The sequence below is a fragment of the Dermochelys coriacea genome, chromosome 1, assembly GCF_009764565.3.
Source record: "Dermochelys coriacea isolate rDerCor1 chromosome 1, rDerCor1.pri.v4, whole genome shotgun sequence".
In the NCBI taxonomy this organism is placed as follows: Eukaryota; Metazoa; Chordata; order Testudines; family Dermochelyidae; genus Dermochelys; species Dermochelys coriacea.
Window position 1 is genome coordinate 154592735 of NC_050068.2, and position 22827 is coordinate 154615561.

Below are 22827 nucleotides of genomic sequence, written 5' to 3' on the forward strand. Positions count from 1 at the left end.
TCTTGCTTGGTCATTTTCAATGTAAAGTATGTGTCTTTTCCTCAATCTCTGCCACAAGCCTCCTATATCCTTCCACTTTTATAAGCAGTATAAAACTGACATGAGAGAGCAGTCTGGCCATGTACATACTGTAATTGACCCAAGCTTCTGTGATGCAGAGCATGAAATACTTGGCTTTCCAAGTGCCCACTTTAAAAGATGTACTTATATTGTTATCCTACATAAGTTTTTATTTCAAATGTGGCAAGGAGAGGAATAGTAGGAAACAAACATAGGGGAAATCAAACAAACCTGTGGGCTGATGTTTTCCCACACAGGACTTCAGGTTAGAACTCCTGGGTGTCATCTTCCAACGACTGGGCAAGTATAACCTTTTTGTGCCTCAGTTTACCAATCTGTAAACTGGAGATCAAATGAACAGAGGCACATCCTGTAACAGAAATTCAAGGGGCCTGGTCCTCAGGTCTGACCAAGCTGTGCTTGGTGCAGGACCCTGGAGTTGGGTAAGGTGGCTTAAAGCCACCCTGACACAAATTCCACTCGTCAGGCTGGCCAAATCCAATTTGGCCCCAGCATAACGAGAGCAGCCTCACCAGAACTTTACATCACCCAGGGATTCCCTTATGCAAGGAGAATCCTTAGCTGACAAATGAATCAGCTCTTTAACTGCTTTGTGCTTTGCAAAACATAAAAAGGGTTACAGATCTATCCCAAGGTAGGATCTTATCCCATTCACCCCCTTTCTGAAGGTTGGCTTTTATTCAGCTGCCTCAAGGACTTTACCAAGAACCAAACCTTGAGACAGGACAATGCTTTCACACAGTTCAACAGAAACCTTAATTTCTAATTTATTCCTAAAAAAGCTGCTCCCAGAGGTTTTCCCTATATAATTTCCTGTCCCTGCTCATGTAGCACTCAGCCTTTTATCTTGGTGAGTTGGAGTTAATGTGACCCATCTCATCTAAAGGCTTGTGTGAGTCAACAGAATAGTTTTACACTTCCTCATGGGGTCTGAAATCCACAAACTTGTCATAAAGATAAGAATTCTTTACCTGACAGGTGCTCTGGAGATTCATAAACATTTCTAAAGCATTTAGGCATGGATCCACAAAGGGACTTAAATGTTGCAACACTGAGTATCATGGTGCTTAACTTCTAGGTGCCTAGAAAACTACAGCAACAACAATACCGCAATCCACAAAGCCTGAGTTATGTGCCTAGGCTCCCTATACAATAAATGGGGAAAGACAGGCACCTTCAAATGGGATCCACAAAGCCAGCACAGTAGGTAGAGAGCTCTCTAAGCAAGCTAATGGGAGATGCTGATGGGAGGGGCGTGTCCTAAGCCCCACCCCTCTGTCAGAGATAGATACCTAAGACCAGGCTTCAGGGAGGCGCCTATCTCTGCTTAGTGATCCACGAATGGGAACCCCTCTCCAAGAGTCAGGTGGGTTAGGCACCTTGCCTGCCTTACGCTACACAAAACAGCCAGAGGAGATGTTGTTACTGCTACCACCTATCATCTGACTGTTAGCCCAGTTGTTAGAGCATTCCCTTAGATGGTGGGTGATCTAGGTTCAATTCCCTGCTGGAAAGGGAGACGCTTGTTCAAATCTCAGGAGAGCTACTTGAACCACTGAGCTGTGGGATATGTTGATGTGGGGTTCTGTCCATCTCTCCTGTTGAAGCTGTTCCATTGCAGATAAAGAGAGTGATTGGAGCAGGAGGCTGAACTGAGGGCTCCCACCTCCCCAGTGGGTGATCTAACCTCCAGAGTCATTCTCTCTCTCTCTGGCCAATGACCGTTTCATTGTGGATAAATGTTTAATTAGTCATTGGGCGAAGGGGTGAGTGGGAATGATTCTGTAGCCTGGTGATTAGATCACCCACCTGGGAGATAGGAGACCCTAGGGTCTGTCCTCCTGGTTCAATCACTTTTTCTTTATATACCCACCATGGAACAGTTTCAACAGGAGAGATGGAGGAGAGCCTCCCCTCCCCCCAACAGCAAAATATGTCATAGTTTAGGTGATCAAATCCTACCCCTCCGGAGAGTGCTCTAAATATGGGTTTTCCTTCTTCTCAGCAGGCCAAGTGGAGAATTGAATCTGAGTCTCCCCCATTCCAGGTGAGTACTCTAATCACTGGGGTTAACATTATAAGGTGGCGGCAGCATCTCCTCCTCCAGCCAGATTTCCAATGGGACCTGATCCAGCAGGCAGCAGGGTTGTGAGTTCAATCCTTGAGGGGGCCATTTAGGGATATGGGGCAAAAATTGGGGATTGGTCCTGCTTTGAGCAGAGGGTTGGACTAGATGACCTCCTGGGGTCCCTTCCAACCCTGATATTCTATGATTCTGCGAATGCTTACTGGATCGAGCCCACATGTGAGAGGGGCAGACAAATGCCTCTCACCCCTGCTCCCCAACTTCATGGGTCACACTGGGGCTTAGATAGGAGATACATTTATGGGGGAGGGATAGCTCAGTGGTTTGAGCGTTGGCCTGTTAAACCCAGGGTTGTGAGTTCAATCCTTGGGGGGCCATTTAGGGATCTGGGGCAAAAATTGGGGATTGGTCCTGCTTTGAGCAGGGGGTTGGATTAGATTACCTCCTGAGGTCCCTTCCACCCTGCTATTCTAAGGAGGGAGGGATAGCTCAGTGGTTTGAGCATTGGCCTTCGAAACCCAGGGTTGTGAATTCAATCCTTGAGGGGGCCATTTAGGGATCTGGGGCAAAAATTGGGGATTGTGCCTGCTTTGAGCAGGGGGTTGGACTAGATGATCTCCTGAGGTCCCTTCCAACCCTGATATTCTATGATTTCTATGTCTGAATGCCTACAGCAAGGCAGCAGTGTGCATACACAGAGGCAAAAATTTAGGAGTCGAGTGAGTGTAGGTGCCTACAGGGTTCAGCAGGAGTTTTTGGATAGCAGTGGAACCTAAAACTGGAATTTAGGCACTTAAGTGCCTTTGTGGATGGGGGCCTTTGAGATCCTCATGTGTAAAGAGAAGTGGCTAGGATGATTCTTATAATCCATAAACCTATGTTAGTTAAAGTCAGCGAGCAAGCAGCCCACAGAATGTGTCAGTGAGAAGATAAGTTTCAGCCAGTGACAGTTCTAGGACAGAAAGAATGAATTTCATAAACAATCAGAATATGCTGCATAGGGTGAATAATTTGTAATGAATAATTTATCCAGCTAATTTAGCCTCTTTGAAGAATGTCCAGGAACAAATCAAGCAAAAGAAAGAAAGAAAGAAAACATATATAGTCTATGGATTGAGTGGGAACAATTCTCTGTGGGTCTGATTCTCCAGTCTGCCTGGGACAAACTGATGTTCTGGGAAGGGGATGGTGGGCAAAAGGCAATAGTAAATCACCTCTGTGCCACCCATATTCTGGGCTCTGCAGGGGGGATGTTCAATTCCTGGTATGTTTCAGAGTAGCAGCCATGTTAGTCTGTATTCACAAAAAGAAAAGGAGTACTTGTGGCACCTTAGAGACTAACAAATTTATTTGAGCATAAGCTTTCGTGAGCTACAGCTCACTTCATCGGACGCGTTACGAAAGCTTATGCTCAAATAAATTTGTTAGTCTTTAAGGTGCCACAAGTTCTCCTTTTCTTTTTGCGAATTCCTGGTATAAGTCAGAGCAGCCATCATACTCTAATTTACATTCAGGCTGCTCGTGCCCTTATGGCAGAGAGCTGTTCCTGTCATGAAAAATGCTGTACAGTATTCACACAGCTGAGTGTGATACCATATATATTCTTGTAGCAATGGCATTGGGGTAGCACTGCAATATCTAAAACTGCTTAGCATATCTACTTACTAAACAAAATCAAAGCATGAAAACAGAGTCACTTTCAGACAAACTTTTGCTTTGAACAAATATTGCTAGATTATTTCTTAGTAGATCCTGTGGCCTGCTGGTATCTCTGTTACTCTTGGCCTGTGCTTGCAAATGTAAGGAGTAGATCTATGAGATGTCTGCCAACTACTGTAACATCAGAGAATATTTTTCAGAATAGGGGATGTGGTGGCTTCTTATCATTGAAGACTAAACCCTATATGTAAAGTACAGACCCCTGTGCTAATGAGCTTGCCATAGGTAAATTAAGGCTGTTGATAAATTGTATAATCAATTGCTTGACCACACTTTGGTTCGCTATGAAATATACTCAAGGGAGCAAATGACCAATGTCAGTCAGGTTTATTAATATGGTACAGGACAAAGATTCTATATGGTACTAATCTCTGAGGAGCTGTCCCGTGCAACAAAGTTACATTCACCTTACACAAAATGTACGCTCCCCAAGTTACACATTTCAGCTGGTATCATTTATACAATGATTTTACAAGTTACACCTCTCTTCACATGTCACTAAAATCCAACCCATCAGCTTGTCCCAATTCCCTAACTTGTTGTTCTGTTCTTTCCTTATCTTTGTTTTGGATATTAGCATTCCAGGTACTGGTCCACGAAAGTACTTCCCTAGCTTCTGCTAAGGCATAGAACAAATGTATCTGCTTATGCCAAATGCTTATTTGCATTTGCTCAAGGAGTTATGGGATACTTAGCAGAAGTGAACAGGATTATAGTATAGATTAGTCTAAGACAGGGATTGGCAACTTTTGGCACATGGCCCATCAGGAAAAGCCCCTGGTGCACCAGGCTGGTTTGTTTACCTGTCGTGTCCGCAGGTTCAGCCGATCGCGGCTCCCACGGGCTGCGGTTCGCCGCTCCAGGCCAATGTGGGCTGCGGGAAGCGGCGTGGGCCAAAGGATGTGCTGGCTGCCGCTTCCCGCAGCCTCCATTGGCCTGGAATAGCGAACCACCACCAGTGGGAGCCGCGATTGGCCGAACCTGCGGACGCTGCAGGTAAACAAACCACCCCGGCCCAACAGCAGATTTTCCTGATGAGTCGCATGTCAAAGGTTGCCGATCCCTGGTTTAGGATATACCACTGTTACAATATTTATGCGTTATGTTATTGGTGTTTAATGCACACTAATTATATATATGCTGTGGATAATACATATTAATGAGACATATATGTATATGCTAGTCAGCATGTATTAGTCAACATGTTTGAAGTTCGGCAACTTGGGAAGCTTTCCCTGGCCTGAAAAAAACCCATCATTTACCCTAAACAAGAGGAAAAGAAAATGTTTCCTTGTTTTCTGTGGTTTTGTGCTATATTTAAAACCAGTCTGCCTCCAAATCCAAATAAATCTTAAACAATGTAGCAGCAGCTGTGGGGCCAAGTACTTATATATAAACCCCAGTCCTCTCATATGCTTCACATTGTTCACTCAGTGACCTGAAGAGTTGTTACCCTTTACAGTTCACAGCACTTCATGCTGAATGAAGAATGGCAGCAGTAGGCTACATACCATAAATTAGCCCTTATGTTTCTATGGGTACACTGTTCCAGCAACAATTCATCAGAGGTAGACTGGGGTAGCTGGCTGTTGTTACTGCAGGTGGGGCTAGTGTTTCCGGTAGCCTTGTGAGTAAAACAAAGATTGAATCAGTCAAAGTCAATTCTGGTCTCTAATTTGTATTTAGGATCAATTTGACTTTTGGGATTAAAATATATGGAGCATGAATATGAGGCAATAAAGATGCAAAAGCATCAGCTCATGCAGTTCTTAAGAGGCCTACCTGGTGGTGTCTGGAATATTAACTTTTCAGGTGGTGCAGGACAGCTGTTCTGGTAAGCGGGGCTCTGATTTACATCTCATGTCCTTCTGTCCTGACAGAGTTTAAAATATATATTTATTTATAGCAAAACTAAAAAAGATGGACGTGCAGGCACAACCTAGCCAGGCCTTTGAAGGTATTTAAAGGGAGAAAATTAAATCACCACTGTAGACATTATGAGTTTCATCAGGTACTGGGAAGAAAGGAGAGGATTAAAAAAATTAGATGACAAAGTGTGGACTTTGGAGGTCACCCAAAGAAGGAGATCAGTAGAAAATGAAAGGTGTGTATTTGTGAATCAAATTAGTGTATGAATCTGTAAAGCATGCAAACCTGACAGAGATGAATGTGTATCCTTCTCTGAAATTACAGTTTATCACTTCATCCTGCAGGCCCATGGACAGAGCTCTGATTCATGAGAAGTCTGCAGCATGGGTGGGTTCTTCCTGACAAGTACAAATGCAACTCCTTGTGAACTATTGTCAGCACAGGACAAAACGGACTAATTAAGCATAATTTTAAGCACGTTAGTCATAGCTCCCTTACCTTGGCAAGACTTGGAGGATGGATCTCGGCCAGCTCTTTAGTGAATTGGACAGCACTCTTGCAAACCCATAAATTCGGCGCTAATGCAAAAACAATCTGATAAAGAATAATGGAGAGCAATATTTTTCATTCCAAGAGAACAAGTTTCAGCACAAAGGTGTAGAATAGTGATCAACACTTGCGCCTATTGGAAATCTCCGAAAGTCTATTCATGTTTCCTTTCTGAAAGGCCATGTACAGCTGCTTTTAATAATCTCAACTAAGTACTCTGCCACTACACATCGAGCCAAATTAGAAGCTGAGATGCCAAGGAAATGCTTTAAAAAAACCTTGCAGGTTGGGGACGCTGCTCATCAGTCTGCAATGTGACACTAACAGAGCTGATTTACTTACACTCATATTTTATGACAATTTATTTCCCTTTGTAGGTACTCCAATAATTTCATTAGTATTTTTTAGTCAATGTTCCAAGATGGCTTCTTGTCAGCCAAGATACTAATATTTCTGTTGTCCATACCCGAGTGGTAAGTCCCCACCCCCCTGTGACTCCACACTGCCATTATGGAGAAATTCATTAGCTAAACGCTTAACTAGAAATGCATAGTTTACTTCCATTCATTCTGGAAATCAAGGAAAAACCACCAGGATAGGGAATCATGCTGCATTTTGGGCCTTTAGCTTTACTGTGTGGACCTGATGCCTAGTTCATGTGCTTGGGGCAAGGATCAAGTGTACGTGGGGAAGGCAGTTTTAACGTACCCTTGTATTCCCTGTATCATGGGGCTGTGCAAGGGCCTGACCAGCCCAAGGTGTAAATCACAACAGCCTCAGGGCTGCTGACACTCTGCTTTCAGGAGCTCTCGATGGCCATTGGGAAGCAGAAAATATCATATTGCCTCTATATAAATCCACATCTTCAATACTGCACGCAGATGTGGTCACCCCATTTCAAAAAAAGATACACTGGAATTGGAAAAAGTATCGAAAAGGGCAACAAATATGATTAGGGGTATGGAACGGCTTCCGTATGAGGAGAGATTAATGAGACTGGGACTTTTCAGCTTGGAAAAGGGACAGCTAAGGGGAGATATGATAGAGGTCTATAAAATCATGAGTGGTATAGAGAAAGTGAATAATGAAGAGTTATTTACTCCTCCTCATAACACAAGACTAGGGGTCACCAAATGAAATTAATAGGCTGCAGGTTTAAAACAAACAAAAGGAAATATTTATTTACCCAACCCATAGTCAACCTGTGGAACTCTTTGCCAGATGATGTTATGAGGGCCAAGAAACTAGCAGGGTTCAAAAAAGAACTAGATAAGTTCATGGCAGACAGGTCCATCAATAGCTATTAGCCAAGATGGGCAGGGATGGTGTCCAGAGCCTCTATTTGCCAGAAGCAGGGAATGGGCGACAGGGGATGGATCACTTGATGATTACCTGTTCTGTTCATTCCCTCTGGGGCACCTGGCATTGGCCACTGTTGTAAGACAGGATACTGGGGCTAGATGGACCTTTGGTCTGACCCAGTATGGCTGCTTTTATATAGAGAACAGATAGAGTATGGTACATTTGGGCCACACCTCCAGTCTGCCCACTACACAAGGAGCTGGGAATAAGGCCTGCACACATACCTTACATCAATTCTCAGATGCCACTCTAGGCAGAGGCAACTTAAGCAGCTGCGTCCGGTGGCAGATTTCAAGACCTCCACTGGTTCCTTCCACAGGATGAGCCTAGCAGGGCTGCCTGTGGGAGGGTGTATGGTGAGCAGGCAGGGGCTCCCAGGCAGGCTGCAGGGACAGCACTCCCACTCCCGACCCAGCTGCTCCCTGCTCCCAGAGTGGATAGGTTCACAGCTGTGGCCCAGGCACAGCTTGGAGCTGCTCCTGGTGGGTCCATCAGCACTACCAGGGCTTCAGCTCTAAGCAGAATAATCCCCCTGGCTTCATGTGGGTGCCCAGCCCAGGCCTTCCACTCTGCACCTTGCGCCCATGGGCTCTGCTAGTTGGGCAGCTCCCAGCACCTGCTGTAGCCTTGGACTCACCCTGTGCCATACCTGACAGCATGGAGCTCATCCGGATAGGTGCTGGGCTGGAGGGAGCCTGGGTTCCACTGTGGTTGAGCTGAGCGGCTCCAGGGGAAAGGTTACAGGGGGAGAGGGAGTGGAAAGAGGCAGCTAGGGGAGGGTTGCCAGGGCAGATTGGGTGTGAGTCCCTGTCATGAACTTCCAAGGGAGTAGGGGTGGGGGGCAGAACACTGAAGTGTTGCCTAGGGTGACAGATTGTCTTGAGTAGTTCTGCCAATTCTACACCAATGGGGGTGTTTCCCTGAAAAAGGAGTATTTAATCTTAGGCAGTGCTTACACCCTGTCCTAGGCACCTTTGTACTTCCAGAGCAGCCAAAGGGGCCTGAGGGTGGGATCCACAAAGGGACTTGGGCATTGCTACACTGAGTTTCACAGTGCCTCACATTTAGGCATCTAGCCAAAAAAATAAAAATAAAAATTGCAGAAGCACCATTGTGATCCACAAAGCTGAGCTAGGCACCTTGGTTCCTGTACAATGAATGGAGAGAGAGAGGTGCCTTACAATGGGATCCCCCAGAGCCAGCATGCCAGGCAGAGCCACCTAAGCTAGACAATGGGAGATGCTACCAGAGGGGTATGAGCTAAGCCCTGCCCCCTCTCAGAGATTGGTATTATCTCTGCTTCGGGATCCACAAACAGGAACCAGTTGCCTGGAGTTAGATGCCTTAGGAACCCCTTGTATAATGAGAAAGGTGCCTGATCACTCCACACAAAGTGGGGTGAGGGTGGCTGTAGTGCCCACCTTATAACTTTTAGCCCAGTGGCTGGGGCATATCTGCTTTGGTTCAGTCAAAACTGTCAATACACTTTGAGTCTTTTCTCCCCAATCAGAGTAAAAGTGAAAGAAAGCGTGGCCTTTTTTAGCTGAACAGGAAGAACATTGCTGCTTTAGTGTCCAGTCCAGCTCCCAGTGAAATCAATGGAAATGCACCCAATGACTTCGGTGGGGATTGGATCAGACCCACTGTGAGGTTTGCACTTCTTATTAGCTAATTAATTCAGGAAACTGGCCCAAAGTAGTTTACAGGCTGCTTTTCTGACTTTGATCTTTAACATGTATTGTAGATGTAAAAATCTGCATTCTGATATCTTGGTAACCTGGCCAATTGCTTAATCGTTTAATTTGATTGTTTAATCAAAGGGCAGTATAGACTCCTGAGAGTTACTGTAATTAATCATATCTACCCCTCCCTCATTATATTTTAGTGCCATTAGTTTATTTTAGTTCATATTGACCAGAAACATCATAGTCTCCTTTTACAGACTAGTGAGGGAGTATAAGAATTGAATTCAGAAAGGCCTCATGAGACTGAGCTCTGTTATCCAGTGGGCTTGGGTATCTCTTTAAAGTGGTGTGCTGCTCGGGCCACAGCCTAAACATTTCTATCCCTGCTGCTGGCATATAGAAGTAGATCAGAGGGCTCTAGCTGGAGGAGAGACAGAGGGCGCAAGAAACTGGAAATGATTATGGAAATGGACAGGTAAATGGAAATGGGGAGATTGCTGTCTGAGCACAGACTGAAGAGGTCAGGATTGTTCAGTTTAGAGAGAAGACAAAGATGAAGAGATGTGATAGAAATAAAATAATGAATGGTGTAGAGAAGGTAAATCTGACGCTCCTAAAACAAGAGGTCATAAAATAAAACTGAAAGGCAACAAAGTTAAAATTGATAAAAAGAAACTATTTTTTACCACAATCCATAATTAACCTGTAGTACTCATTGCCACAAGATTGTTGCTGCTAGCAGGCTGGCTTACAGGACAACTGACACAGTTGCTGGTAAAAAGCACTTTATTTCCGTTCCCACAGCAATATATATACAGCACTTATTTATTCCTTTTCTGTTGTTTATCACCCAATGTTCTCATCATTCTTATCTTTGGGTTCCATTATCTTGTGGTAGTAAAGACTCTCAGGTGCTGCTTATATCATTAGTCCTTAGTTCAGCCAAAGTTTAGTCCTCAGTCCAGCCAAAATCTTCTGGCCTTGTCCTTCAACTTGCCACCCGCAGCCCCGCCTCTTGTACTGTTATTTTCCATTACTTGGCACACATTTCTAAAACATCTGATACTCAGCATTTCCCACATCTCCCCCTTTTTGTTTAAAAGCAGCTTGAATCATCCGTGACATTCCCCAACGCATACATTGAACTATATATGGACCACACAAACAAATTATACCAATACAGATACCAATTAATAAAAGAGTGTGCTATAATGATGTTATTCATATTTTGTTCTAATTTTGCAAGTAACTCATGAACAGAGTGAGACTGATCTGACAAATTAACACAACACATACCCTCAAAATCTTCACATCCGTGTCCATGTGCTAATAACAAAAATTCACTCGCAGCACTATTATATAAAACTGCATGGCAAATGCTATCTACATCGATTAATAACTCAGTTAATATTTCAAAAATTAGATTAAACTGTTTAATACTCCAACACACTAATTTCTCTAAATTAAAAGCATTTTCCATAATAGCAACACCAGGGATTCTTAAGCAATAGAAAATCAATCGCAGCTCGATTATCTAAAATGGCATCTCTTAATTCCTGTTGTTCCATACTTAAAAGAGCAATTGCCTGTAATATAGCATTAAGCGCTTTAACAGCAAAACAAGCTAATGCATTCAAAGTTTGCACCATGTAATAAGTTGCAAAGCCAGGAATGCCTGCAACAGCATTCAGCAAAGCCAAATGTTCTGAGTGACTATATAAGGTAACATCGGCGGAACACGTATTTTGCAGGGCCGTGCTTCGCCGATTTCGCTGCTGATTCTTTCCGGGCAACAAAAGGGTCATTCGGCTAAGACAGCACAAGGTATTATGACTTAGATTGGCAGGAATATAACTAAAGGTTCGTTCGCCGCTGGTAAAAAACCAACCAGACGGCAAAATAATATGTCCATAATTAAAAGAAACATTAACCGCATTAGTACAATTCAAAAGGGGGGCACTTACGGTTTGGCAGCCCATGGGTACCTTTGCGCGTGTGCAATTAACCACTCGCGCACACGTTACATTATCTGCCCCGGCTGGGTACGGGGTATGTAAAGATAGAGCCCCAGGGGGCAAGGAGTAATTGGCGGGGCCCCAATTTGCCATATTCGAATACTGTGAAGACAAATTGGCATAAGCTGCAAGCATGGTGTGACTGCCAATTTCTTCGGGATGATGACATATGGGCACAAGACAAGTGCCCAGTAGTTCCCCGGCTGCCACAGAATCAGACAAACAAAAGTGTGTGACATTGGCTATCAATGCTAGACGTTCCCATAGGTTATACGTCATTCGCACACGTAGGGGTACAAGGAGTCCCCCCTGTAACCCAAGCAATACCACTATAACAATATCGATAACCCACATCCTCATTCTGGAAATAAACAGGATATGGCCACAAGCACAACCTCCTCTGATGCTTCCCCTCCAAGCACGGGATCTTGTTCTCCAGGCGCCGGGTGCAAGGGCGAGCGAGGTTGCTGTAGCCACGGCCGCACCCACTTAGCAGGTATCCACCGAGGATCTTCATCAAGGGAGACACAAGCATAACCCCGTCCCCAGGTTAGCAATTGTGCTGGCCCCTTCCATTGTTGAGAGGCATAATCAAACCATTTCACCTTAAGTTTCTTCTGCTCATGTTCTATCCCAATACTTCCTAGATGTCTTTGCATTGGAACATGATTGTTATCAGCACTACTAGGTTGCAACCAATTAAGGACATATACCGCTTTAGCTAATCGCCCAGCTGGTGTCTGAACTACTACATCCTGTCCAGTTTGTGCCTGCTTATCCAACATTCCTTTCAAAGTACCATGAGATCGTTCAATAATGGCCTGGCCTGTCGAATTGCCTGGCACTCCTGTTTTGTGTATTATCTCCCACATTTGCAAAAAGGTTGCAGTGCGCCTGGCCACATACCCAGCTCCATTATCTGTTTTTATCGATCGGGGCACCCCTAATGCAGCAAAACATGCCTGCCAATGTTTTATCACATCCTTACTGCCCGTGGACACGTGGGGTGTAGCCCAGATAACTCCAGAGAAGGTGTCTACTGACACATGGATGTATTTCTGCTTTCCGAATTGGTTATATTGGGTGACATCTGACTGCCATAATATTAAAGCCTCTAGACCTCGGGGATTAACCCCGGTGGGAAAGGTGGGTGTCAACCTATTACATTCTGAGCAAGAGGCTACAATACTTCAGGTTTGGGATATAGCTAGAGAGAATTGTCGCGCTAGGGCTTTCGCTGATTGATGGAAAAATCCATGAGACAGGCGAGCTTGCTCAAACCAATTGGGTACTACTACAGATCCCACCAGTGCATCTGCCTGATCGTTGCCCGTGCTTAAGTATCCAGGCAGGCCAGTATGGCTCCTGATATGGCCTACAAAGTATGGATATGTTCTTTCATTGAGTCGATGCCAAAGGCGCAAGAGTATCTGTTGCAATGCTGGATTATGAACCTTTCCCAGCATAGCTCTCTCCAACCTGTTTACTAACCCCACGGCATATTTAGAATCACTCATCACGTTGAGCGATTCTTGGTTCCAGTGATCAAATGCCAAAAGTATAGCTAGGAGTTCTAATATCTGTACCAACCCCTCGCTAATAACCTTCTTATGGGCCCAAGTATGTCCATCCCACCAGACTACCCCTGCTCTCCCTGTTCGCCCAGCCGCATCAGTAAATACTGTTATTCTTGTCACTGGATTCTCCTGTCTCATAAGGTGTTTTTCCAACTGCAACGGGGAAGAAAACAGGCGGTGGGGAGGGTAATGACAACTCAATTGTCCCTGATAATTTGCTAGGGCAACAGCAAACACGGTGTCATACATCAACAGATGTGTAATCATCGTTTTTGAAAATGGCAACAAAATCTGATGCGGATCAATTCCTGTCATTACGGTTACTCTTTTCCACGCTTGCACTATTAGCATGGCTATTGCTTCAATTCTGGAAGTTACTGTACGCACATTTTTACAAGGTGGAAATATCCATTCCAAACCGACTAGGGGGTCTTTATCCCTAGTATCCCACTGAAATAATAGCGCTTCCAATACTGCATCTAGGCTAAAGACCGCTACCACGAAGGGTAAGTTTTCCCGATATCTCCCGGAATAACCCTCCCCCACCTTCTGTCCTATTCGTTGTAATGCTTGCTTCTGTAGTACCGACAGTTGTCATTTATCTCCAGGGGCTCTCCCCCCTTCTAATAAGGGAAGAAGAGGAATTATATCCTGATTTGTGATGCCACAAAGGGGGCGAAGCTATTGCAGTTCACCTAGCAGTTTCTGTGCATCATACAGTGTGCGCACATGAGGAGAGATTTTCAACTGCTGGGGGCGTACGGTGCAGTCAGTGATCCGAAGTCCCAAATACAAAAAAGGTGCTTTAGTCTGAACCTTTTCTGGGGCCACAAACAGACCAGCTTCTGCTAACATGGAGGTGATCTGTGTTATAATCATGGGTTCAAAGGCTACTGGTGCCGCAAATAAAAGATCATCCATGTAATGATATATTTTCCATTGGGGATATTTCACTCGGATTGGGCATATTGCCCATGCAACGAAGAGCTGGCAGATGGTAGGGGAATTTTTCATTCCTTGGGGCAAAACCTTCCACTGATACCGTACGGAAGGTGCTTCACGATTTACCATCGGAATAGAGAAAGCAAAGCGCTCTCTGTCTCTCGGGTGTAATGGAATAGTAAAATAACAATCCTTCAGGTCAATGATTAGTAATGGCCACCCCGATGGGAGCATGGATGGGGCAGGTAAACCGGGCTGTAAAGCACCCATGTCGACCATAATAACATTAATGGCACGCAGATCTTGGAGCAATCGCCATTTTCCTGATTTCTTTAGGATAGTAAATACAGGTGTATTCCATGGACTAACTGAGGGTTCTAGATGGTCAAGACGTACTTGCTCCTCTACTAGTTTTGTTAATGCGGCAAGTTTTTCTGTTGGCAGCGGCCACTGAGCAACCCAAATCGGCTCATTGGATTTCCATTCCAATGCCAGGGTTGGCCGCTACTAGAAAGGGGGGGAGCTGATCACCACCCCCCATTGACTCAAGCAATCCCTCCCCAACAGCCAAATAGTTGTATCGACAAGGTAAGGGCGGACTGACCCCCTTAATGTATTATCGATTACATCAGTAATGTCAATAAAAAATTCACTCAGCATGGGCTCACGCTGTCCGCCAATTCCCTGAAGAGGTGTGGTTACCGGTCGAAGTGGCCATGTCACCGGCCAACCCTGCAGGGGCAACACCGTCACATCTGCCCCAGTATCGATAAGGACCTGATGCTTGAAAGAATCACCATCTGGGCCCTTAAATTGAACTAATCTAGTGGGACGATCTTGTCCCACTGACAAAACAAATGCTGTTGTTAGTGGTGTGGGGTCTACCTGACTGGACGACCCGAAGCCCCCAGTTCCTCTTATCTGGGATGACTTCACAGGAACATTCCCACGAAAGGGTATTAATTGTGCAATTTTGGTTCCGGCCATTATTGTAATAGGCGGGCATATAGCTCGTACCATAATCCCAATGTTCCCTCTATGATCAGCATCAATTAGCCCTGGAAGCACAAAAAGCCCCTGTAAGGAGGCGGATGATCTACCTATTAACAATGCGCTTAATCCATGCCCCAGCGGTCCAGATGCCACCGATGGAACGAGCGTCACCCTATCATTCTCTAGGGAGACGTCGGCGGCGGTGGCCAAATCAACTCCAGCACTGCCGGAAGTTGCCCCGCAGAGGCCGTCCAAGCAGCCGGCGTATTGTTTGTCCTCACGCCCTGCCAGCTGGCGCTCCGCGAGGCGTTTCCCGACCCCGACAAAGGGGTCCCATCTTTTTTAAACCGGGAGTGACACTCAGTAGCTTTATGACCGAATTTTTCACATCAATTACATGTCCCGGGAAATGGGGAGGGAAGTGCATTGTTTTGTGGCTGACCTCTTTTCTTGGGGCAATCCCGTTTTAAATGACCCATCTTTCCACACTGATAACACGCCCCCTCCCTTCCTCTACGCCAATTCGACTTGGAGGTATTCAAGGCTACCGCCAAGGCACGTGCATGAATCTTTGCCTTATCCTCCTCCTCCACCAAAGGAACATGAGTGCAGGCTTCAATCATGTCGACTAGGGAGGCCGATTTTGGTAAGGTCACCAAAATCTTCTTACACGTGGGGTTAGCATTTTGAAGGGCTAAATCTATCCCCAATGCCGATCTGGCGTCTGGTGTTAAATTAGGGGCCCTATCCAATGCCGTCCTTAGGCGGTCCAAAAAGAGGGCAAAAGATTCGCCCACTCCCTGCGTGACTTTTAAATAGGGAGGTGAAGGGGTGCCCAAATCAGGGAGCTCTTTGAATGCCTCCAATGCTAGAAGCTGAGACTGTTGTAATTTTTGGGGTACCGATCGCGCCTGTAGCTGAGGCTCTTCAAATCGCCCCTGTCCCAACAACATGTCTATTGATGCTACCTGGAGAGGGTCGTCCCGGGGTCTATCTAAATTAAGCACTGCCGTGTGCTCAGCCTTTTTTCTCCGTGAATCCTTCCATAATAATCTCTGTGTGGGTGTTAACAACATGTCTGCAAATTTCTGGGCGTCAAAGGGACACATCGCTTGCCCGAGAATATTTGTTCTAATAACGCTTGTACATATGGATTTTTCAAGCCATACGCCACAATAGCTTTCTGAGCCTCCCTCATCAATTTCCAGTCTAACGGCACCCAAGATTTAACCCCCTCCCTTGATACCGATACCGGGAAAGTAGCCGGCATGGCATCCAAAAATTCCCCTTCAATTATAGCATCCTTTATCAATCCATGCCAGCGCTTAATTGGGTCAGGAGATCCCATTCCTCCCCCCCCATCCCTCCAAATCACCCCCGTCCCCCGTTCTTCTTGCCCTCGTCCAATTGAAGAACACGTAGGTGGCGGAGGTTTCACTTTTGGTTGAACCGGTTGCGTAGCGGGGGCATAAATTTTGCGATATTCTTCCTCTGCTGTCGGTCGCAACTCTCCCTCGGGAGTGAGGTGCTCCGTACAACCATAATACCCACACAACCTACAAATATGGGGCAAACGTGAGGGGTCAGGTATGCCGTGCTCTTGAAGCTGTTGTAGCAGATGCGATCGTGACGATCCTTGCGGTCTGTTTTCCTTTCTATCCAGCTCATCCATCATCTGTTGAGCTGCAATACCTTCCTTATATAACCACCGAATTATCTGGTCCTGCGTCAAGTTATCAAACTCTCCAGTTTTAGGCAAGTCAATAATCCGAACGTGTCGGGGAGGGGCTGGTGGCACAACCGCGGGCGGCAATCCTGACCCCCCTTGTAACGGGTTCTCTGGATTGCCCGATGACAATTCCCCCGACACAGGCTGATCCACGGCCATCGGTTCGCCCCGATCTGAGTCGTCATCCTTCAAGAGCAACGGTACCTCACTGGGGTCCAACGGCGCCAAAGGAATCATAGGCGTTGTTTTACCAAAAAAGTCTTTCGCTCCTACCGTGAAGGCCCCTTTCGCTGATGATTCTAATGCCTCGCATAATGCAATACGCGCCCCTGCCTGAGCCGCTGCGGTGGTAACGGCTCGATGAACAGTCCGCCAGATAGGGCTCAAGGCAGCAGCTTCTTTATTTCCGACCCCCACAAAGTCCCACAGGTCTTCCCCCACTGTTTTCCACACCAAGGAGTCAAACACATTCTTTGCATTAACCAGGAAACCCCGTCACTTTCCCCACCGAAGCAATTTTTGCAGAGCTTCTGGGAAAAATTTTTCTCCCTGGTTATTAAGCAGATTGCTTAAGACCTTAAACACGGCCTGCTCATCTGCTGATGCTGCCGCTCCCATTATGAGAGATATTCCCCGCCGCTCACCTTTCAGTGGGAGCTCCCCCGCCTCTTGGGTGTCCCGGTCCCTCACCTGAACGGAGGACACCGGCAGCGGCGGTCCCTGCTATTTCTTCCTCTGTCCGTGGTATCAAATTCACAGAATTCTATCACGTCGGGGTCACCATTTGTTGCTGCTAGCAGGCTGGCTTACAGGACAACTGACACAGTTGCTGGTAAAAAGCACTTTATTTCCCTTCCCACAGCAATATATATACAGCACTTGTTTATTCCTTTTCTGTTGTTTATCACCCCATGTTCTCATCATTCTTATCTTTGGGTTCCATTATCTTGTGGTAGTAAAGACTCTCAGGTGCTGCTTATATCATTAGTCCTTAGTTCAGCCAAAGTTTAGTCCTCAGTCCAGCCAAAATCTTCTGGCCTTGTCCTTCAACTTGCCACCCGCAACCCCGCCTCTTGTACTGTTATTTTCCATTACTTGGCACACATTTCTAAAACATCTGATACTCAGCATTTCCCACACAAGATATCAAGGGACAAAAATAAGTAGGATTTAAAAGAAACTAGACTTTTATGTGGACAATAGGAATATCCACAGTTGTATTCGATAACCCTTTTAACTTAGCAGCCATCTTGCTTCCTGATTGGCCCTGAAGTGAAGAGAAGAAGAGAAAGGGAGGCAGCAGCAAACTCAGTTCCCTTCATGTGCACTGAGACGGTGACAAAAGGGACAGTAGGGGCAGCACTCAGCTCTCTGCTCCAGCTAGCAATGTGAAGGGGAGGAGATAGCAATTCTCCTATGTTTGTCTTGAAGCTGCAATTTAAAAGTGTTAAAATATAGAGCTAACCAGCCTCAAAAAGGACTTCAAACCACAACTCTCAAGCCAGCAGTGTCAACTCTGACAGTGGTCTTGGAAGGGAGCATGAAGGAGGCTCAGGGTAGGACAATTTGTCAGTAGGTAGCATGTTTGAGCAAATACTTTCACAGCAAGACAAAATGCAGCTGGCAATAGCTTTGCTTGATGGAAAAATTGAATCTATGAGCATGAACAAACTGCAGGAGAGAATGGACTCCTTGGCTGACAACAACCAAAAACCACAATCAAGATATCTTCACTACATCTGTTTTGTTTTTGCTGAATAAGGACCTGATTTTCAGAGGTGTTGAGCCCCTTCAGCTCCCATTGATGTAAAGTGGAGCTGGGAACGCTCAGTCAACCTTTCTGAAAATCAGGGCCTAAAGTTTTATTTGAAGGTAATACCCTGGAATGGAGTCTGGAGTTACACAGAATCAAGTGAATTCCCAAAACATTTAAGTGATTGGCATACTGCCTGCTTCTCCATCATGTGCCTGCCTTGGGTCCCTCGTGACTGGGAGAGGTGTATTTTGTATCTCATTCACCCCAAAGGTGAATCTAGCCCCTTATCTTTCATAAACTCCAATTTTGCTCTGGTAAATTGTCAGTTGAATTTACACAGTCTTTCTTTGACCTTTGCTCTTTGAGTTATATGGGCTTCCTGAGGTCTAGTGAATGCACTTGAAAATTTTATTGCTAGCATTCAAAGTCTTAAATAGTACAGGACTAGACTACCACAGAGACCATTTGCTGCCGTCTGTCCCAACACAGCTACTGAGATAAGTACAGGTGGAGCTGCTCACCATCCCATGGTATAGTATATCGTGAGAATGTGGGCAACAGAGTCTTGTTCACTAAAGACATGCTACTCTGGAAGGCACTCCCCATCAATGTATGATCATGTACATCTGTGGCATTTTTCCATTGATGCTCAAGCCCTATTGTTTTCTTTTAGTTTCATAGATCTGTCTTTTTTAAAAAAAAATATGGAATGAATGGAGACGTACTACTGCGGATTTTTCTGCCAGCTGTAGAATTTATTGGACTATATTGCCTTTCTTATTTTATTTTAGTTTGTTTCCCTTAGGCACTCAGTGGCCTTTGGCATGCGTGTCTGATAAACCTTAAAACCATTAATAATTATTATTAATTTTATTAGTATTACTACTTATTAATTAAGTTAGTCCCCTGATATGGGTCTTATCTTTTGGCCCCAGACAAACATCACAATTATGCAGTTCACAGTGTGGTTTTGATATGCATCCTGTAAGCTTTCCAGACAGTAATTGTCAAGTTTCTGTACACTCACAAGAAGTCCAACCAATTTCATCCCCTACTAATTAATTCAAAAGGAGATATTTAAGAGTTATTAGGGCTAAAAGCTCCCATCCCGGTTTTCCTGCAGGGAAAGGTCTCAGGAAAACATGACATTACATTTTTACAGTAATTGTGATTTCTACATTAAAAACATGAATCATTGTTACTTTCAGCAATTTAGGACTAAAAAGCCACTAAAGGGAGAAAAAAGGTACACAGACAACTATGAGAGATTCAGCTTTTGTAATATAAGGCATCATCCTCTTATGAGGGAGCAGGGTGTGGACGGGGTGGGCCTGAAACTGCTCAGATGCACAAGACTGGAGGAGAAATGCAGTCCCATCTCTATGGATCTTGTGGTATGTGCATAGGGAGCCAGCTCTTTCATGCTGCTCTTGAGTTCCCCTTCCCACTAGCTGGTCACACAGGACTGGAGCCATGTAGCTATGTTGGAGTATTCCCCTTTCTGGAAGGAAAGAGTTAATGCTACAGATTGAAATGCTGTGCAGAACACGAGTAAAGCTGGAATTTATGCAGCAATATTTCTGGTGGTTTGCCAGGGCTCAGCATTGCCTGGAGCACCTGTCTCTATGCCCTGCCTCCCACCATCCATACATGCCAACACAAATGGAATGGAGCACCCTCCGTGCAATGTTCAATGAGTGGGTGACTGGCTAGAATCAGACAGTAATGTATTTGCTTTCATATCATTCTCTCCTCACCATACAATGGAGGGAGAGATATGGCCCCATATAGTAATTTTCCATTATTCTTTTCTTCCTTGTGCAACACAAACATATGAGTTATTGCAGAATTCCATAACAAAATGTGATTAGTGCCTCCTATGAAGGCCTTTGGCAAAACAAAGAGGGGAATACTGAGGGAGGAGAGAAAGGGAGAGTACAATCAATATGTTTCAGGCAGGTAATTTCAAATAAAAAACTGTGTCTGGTAGACCTAAAAAAAAAAAAATCACAGAGGAGAAAGGAGAAAAGACCTTCTGGATCTTAACTGGTAAATTACCATATTACAATCCCAGTCCAGTAATCAGTCACCAGGACCAGATGGTATTCACTGAAGAGTTCTGAAGGAACTTAGATATGAAATTGCAGAATAACTAACTCTTGTATAAAGAAAAGGAGTACTTGTGGCACCTTAGAGACTAACAAATTTATTAGAGCATAAGCTTTCGTGAGCTCCAGCTCACTTCATCGGATGCATTTGGACAACTCTTGCATAACTCTTGTATGTATCCTATTGATGAAAAAAGTCTCTATACCAGATGACTGGAAGATAGCTAATGTAATGCTGATTATAAAAAAAAGGAACCAGAGATGATCCTTGCAGTTACAGGCTGGTAAGCCTAACCTCAATACCAGGCAAATTGGTTGAAACTGTAGTAAAGACAGAATGATCAGTTACATGATGAACATGATTCGTTGGGGAAGAGTCAACATGGCTTTTGTAAAGGGAAGTTATACCTCACCAATCTATTAGAATTCTTTGCGGGGTTCTACAAGCATGTGGATAAGAGGGATCCTGTTGATACAGTGTACATGGATTTTCAGAAATCCATTAACAAGGTCCTTCACCAAAAGCTGTTGGGTAGTCATGCAATAACAGGGAAGGTCCTCTCTTGGATCAGTAATTGGTTAAAAGATAGGAAACAAAGGATAGGAATAAATGGTAAGTTTTCACAATGGAGAGAGCTAAACAGCAGGGTCCCACAAGGACCTGTAACATGCTTGGGACAACTAGCAGAGTTATCTATGTTAAAACATTTTTAAAGTTTAGGGGGCGTAAGTGCTCAAGAATAAGCAGATTCCTAGCTATAGTTTCCAAATGTTGGTAGCTTCTATATTATAGAACCTGTCCCAACCCTGCTATTGGCCTTTGAAAGGTCAGAGGCAGAAGAGAATCATTAAGAGACTGAATTTAATATCCTGTCTTTGGTTATACGACTTGGGCCAGGAGGACAAGAAGTTATATCCCTTACTACAGAGCCCTGTCATGTGACCTACCAGATTTAAAGGCCATGCATTGTGCAACTGAGCAGCTGGCAATAAAGGTGAACACTGATGTTAAGAGAACAATCAATCTAGTTCAGTTTTGGGAGGGTGAGTGGAAAAGGCAGCTGTGGGCTGGGTACTTTCTACAGTACCAATTGTAGGATTTTGGAAGAACCAGTGAGGTCTTGGGGTTTGTTTGTTTTTTGGCATGTCCTCCACTCCCAAAATTCTTTTTACCTTACAGCTAGTTGATAAATATGAACACTGTTATTTAGGGCTCAATGAGAGAGCTGGAATTCCTAGTCTGTTATCAGTTTCAATAAGCTGGTTGCTATCACTGCCACCCACAAGTGGGTCTGCACATTTCACTTGCCTTAAATTGCCATAGATCCTTGTGCAACTCCCAGCTCAACAGGCCAGCAGGCAATGCTTATCTGGAAGCCAAGAGAAAAGCTGAATGCAGAGATACCAAGAACCCATAGCATTCATAGCCACTGCTATGAGCACTTAAGGGGTGGGAGCTAGGCTTCCACCAGTTGACAAAATGTCAGCACTTTACAAATGTCAGTAACTCCTGCAAGTGCAGAGGGGTGAGTAAGAATGCTAGCCGGCAGACTTCTGCCTACTTCTTCCTTTTTCAGACAGACTCTGATAATGGTTATATTCTTTCCCTTTCAACCCCTCCATCCACTGTAGGAGAGAAAGAGGTGGTCTCCCAAATATCCTGTTGGCCACTCTATTTCACAACCCAGAGAAGTTCACTTTTTTCCAATTTCTGTTCTTGGAATGCTGTGATATGATGTGGGTAAACTATGAGTGTGACACATTGACAATATCCTGAATTAACTTTTGAATTGCGTTTAATACCTTTGGGCTACCTCATATTAGAAATGCAAAGTGCTTATGTACTGTTGCAAGATTGTATGGGACTTCTTTGGCAGGAAGACAAGATTAATGCAAGTTCTGGAAGGTATTGGGAAGTTCAAAGGTCTTTTGGGAACATGTGTGAAGTGGATTTCTAGGGAGTGCCTTGGGGTGAAGGGGATGAAATTCTCCTCTCTGAAGCCAACCTTTTGAAGATATGTCCTGGGGAAGAGACTCCTTGTGTATTAATTACCTGCTTCTGGAAACTGCAGATCAAAGACACTAATCTGTATAAAGAGCACATTGAACATGGTATGGGGTGCTTGTGCTGAACTGAAGTTGTGATAAGCTTTCGTGAGCTACAGCTCACTTCGTCGGATGCAATCAGTGGAAAATACAGTGGGGAGATCCCCACTGTATTTTCCACCGAATGCATCTGGTGAAGTGAGCTGTAGCTCACGAAAGCTTATGCTCAAATAAATTTGTTAGTCTCTAAGGTGCCACAAGTACTCCTTTTCTCTTTGTGAATACAGACTAACACGGCTGCTACTCTGAA

The 22827-nt window shown here is 44.8% G+C and overlaps 1 long non-coding RNA gene across 1 annotated transcript; it reads right to left on the reverse strand.

Moving 5' to 3' along the window:
- Positions 1–4560: 4560 nt before the first annotated feature.
- Positions 4561–21375, reverse strand: LOC122457715. The gene is made up of 3 exons (XR_006277388.1): positions 21020–21375; positions 20626–20627; positions 4561–4576 (listed from the first exon to the last, which is right to left on the reverse strand). It is a non-coding gene; the product is annotated as an uncharacterized LOC122457715 (long non-coding RNA).
- Positions 21376–22827: the final 1452 nt, after the last annotated feature.